We start from the raw sequence: 3,268 nt of genomic DNA on the forward strand, positions 1-3,268 counted from the left end.
AAGTTCTGTCCATCCGTGTGTGTGTGTGTGTGTGTGTGTGTGTGTGTGTGTGTGTGTGTGTGTGTGTGTGTGTGTGTGTGTGTGTGTGTGTGTGTGTGTGTGTGTGTGTGTGTGTGTGTGTGTGTGTGTGTGTGTGTGTGTGTGTGCACATGTGTGCGTGCGACGGCATGCGTGCGTGAAGTGCATGAAGGAAAGATGGTAATTTGTCAGGATTGGGTTATAGGAATAGTTAATCCAAAAAATGTAATTCTGTGATCATTCACGCCAAATGAAACATGAAAATATATAATAAAAAAAAATATATAAAACACAGGGAGGCAAGGCTGGGCATTACGTCAATCAAAACCAATAGATTCCCGTCTTGCAATGGCTGTTTGCGCGAGGCATGCAATATGCTGTAATTCTCTCCATGCATAATAGAGTGTACTCACTCATGCGAGGACAGAGGGAATCGTCTGTGATGCCAACGACCCTTCGGATTATGAAGGTAAATAGCCTATGTCCATTGTCCAACAAGTTTTCTCAATTCATTTCCCTCTTCGCGATGTGATAAAAGTTTCTCAGTGAGTTATAGTTGATTGCCTCACTGAATTATCTGCTAATACCCAATTTTAGCAGCATAATTTGATGTCTTGGCGTGGCAAGGCTGTGCGTAATGACATATCCAAAAGGAATTCCACTTTCCACTGCGCAAATACCTCTCTGCGCTGGGAGCGCAGCCATAATCCCCGTGCAGCGCACCCAGCGCAGAGAGGTATTTGCACGTAAGAGGTCCTTTTCAAAGCTCTTAGCACAAAGTAATTGCGCGCTGCTGACAATAGGGTAGTGCCATCAATCCCACATTTTAGCGCTGAAACTCCTGCTTTGGCATGGGGCAGCCAATGCCCAGTACAATTATCACAGGCATGCGCTTGTGTCTGCCCCCAATTTGCATTGCGCACGGCGTTAAACGAGCGCAAACGCTAAATTAGCGCTTTTGGGAAGATAGAGCCCAAAGATTTCATGTCTCCTCTCCTCCAACAGGTTTCCATGTTTACCGCAAGATCACCATCTGGATCCCGGAGTCGTGTCTGCTGATCTCCATTGGCCTGATTGTGGGGGCCATCATGCACTCAGTGAAGGAGGAGCCTCCGGCCGTGCTGGACTCTAACGTCTTTTTCCTCTACATGCTCCCGCCCATCGTGCTGGAGAACGGCTACTTCATGCCCACACGGCCGTTCTTCGAGAACGTGGGCACAGTGCTGTGGTATGCCGTGGTGGGAACCCTGTGGAACAGCATCGGCATCGGCCTCTCCCTCTTCGCCATCTGCCAGTTCGAGGTGTTTGGGGTTCAAGATATCAACCTGCAGGTCCGTTTTTTATTGGATAATATCTTACAATCAGAAGGTCAAAGGTTAAAGTCCTGCAAAACCAATGCGTGTCCATTGATAGTTGTTTCCCTCTTATCTTTAGCTCAATGGGTAGAGCATAGAACTACACTACCATGGTTAGGGGTTTGATTCCCAACGTGGCAACCCATGTGGGGGAAAACACCTGACTGTCACACCTCCTTTCTGCAGTTTTTCCCCACAGCCCTAGCGATGTTTTGTGGGCATTCCCACACAGACTGACTGTATCTGAATTTCAAGGGGGTTAAAACGACGATGAGTTTATGAGTGCGACCTCTTGCGGTCGTATGAGTAAGTGCATGCGTGCAATGCATACGCCAGAGTTAGGAGCTGTAACCAGGAAGTAGCAGCAACTCTAGCGCTCTTTAACGTAACAGTCTGATATTGAAATAGCTTTCTGACAAGTAGGGGAGAAATGGTGGTATTGGCGGGAAAGGGAGAGAGGTGGCTTTGTGTCCCGACATGGTCCATCTTCAACCTTAACCAAGTTGTTTTAGTTGCCTAAATGTAATCAAGCTGTTTTTTAAATTAACCAACGTGACGTGTTTCAAATTAACCGTATCCCACGTGAGGCATATCATCTGCACGCACCGTTTCACTCACATAGCTATATGTTGTTTGGGGAGTGATTGGAAATCGACTTATTCTGTTGTTTCGGTATGAGGACGTGTTTGGATAAAAGTGCCCTCCAAATGGCAGCTGGTAATCATTGTAAATCACTAGATAAAAGATTCAGCTACAGGTAAATGCGTGACATGCAGCATTAAAATGACTTATGTTATTGGAGAATATCCACAATATTAAAATATGATACCAAAATATGATACCAACAGCATGTAACATGCCAGAAAGCAAATACACTTGATTATCTGCCTTTGTCACATATCTAAAAGGATGTGAAAGGGCTCTACATATTGAGGAATTGATTACGGTACATTTCAATCGTTTTTGTTCCCAAAGTAAGAAGCAGAAAGAATGATTTATAGGATTTAAATAAAACCTTTCTTTCTTTCTTTCTACCATCCATCTATCCATCGGATCACTTGCAGGAGAACTTGCTGTTTGCCTCCATCATCTCGGCTGTGGACCCTGTAGCTGCGCTCAATGTGTTTGAGGACATGGGAGTCAATGAGCAGCTGTATATAGTCATATTTGGCGAAGGACTTTTCAACGATGCCGTCACTGTGGTGAGTGGCAGGGCTGTGTGTGTGTGTGTGTGTGTGTGTGTGTGTGTGTGTGTGTGTGTGTGTGTGTGTGTGTGTGTGTGTGTGTGTGTGTGTGTGTGTGTGTGTGTGTGTGTGTGTGTGTGTGTGTGTGTGTGTGTGTGTGTGTGTGTCATAATAGTGTGTCATAGTGTCCATTATTTCTTTCGGGAAGGGGGGGGGGTGGGCGGGGTTAGGGTTAGGGCATTTCCATACTAGTGAGTATGGAGGTCATCCTTCAACTGGGGGATCTGGGTTCAAGCTGTCATATCTGCAAATATCCATCATGCTGAAGTTTGATCTGCATGTGGAGAGGTGAGAGTTCAAGCTGTATAAACTCAAAGCAATTTCGCACACTGGCAGAGAACTTCTAATTTAACTACCTACAATACATGTAACATGACATCAATAACCTCTGTACTTGTCGTCTGACCTAAATCTCCTCTAGTGGCTTTTAAGGGTGGAGGGGTCAAAAGAGTTCACCAACAACCGTGAAAAGTTAAACAAATGTTTATATTAAGTCAGAAGTCATCAGTGTGAATGGAAACACACCACTCATACATTCAAAAGGAAGAGTGGCATGTCAAACATCCACATCTCAGTCTGGTCTGTCTGGTTCCCCCAAGCTGAAAGGACATGGCAGCTAAAAGAAACCTGGCTTTGCTGTGGCCGGGTTTC

General features: G+C 45.3%; 1 pseudogene across 1 annotated transcript in view; it reads left to right on the top strand.

Annotated features, from left to right (window-relative positions):
- Positions 1 to 2,575, top strand: part of LOC310772184 (sodium/hydrogen exchanger 2 pseudogene) — a 3,039-nt pseudogene extending 464 nt beyond the window's left edge. Inside the window, exons 2-3 of the transcript in view lie at positions 1,024 to 1,349; positions 2,438 to 2,575. The product of the transcript in view is annotated as a sodium/hydrogen exchanger 2 pseudogene (transcript). The remainder of the gene's footprint in view (positions 1 to 1,023; positions 1,350 to 2,437) is intronic.
- Positions 2,576 to 3,268: the final 693 nt, after the last annotated feature.

Source organism: Poromitra crassiceps (genome assembly GCF_964638095.1).
Source record: "Poromitra crassiceps genome assembly, contig: HAP1_SCAFFOLD_2222, whole genome shotgun sequence".
Lineage (NCBI taxonomy): Eukaryota > Metazoa > Chordata > Actinopteri > Beryciformes > Melamphaidae > Poromitra > Poromitra crassiceps.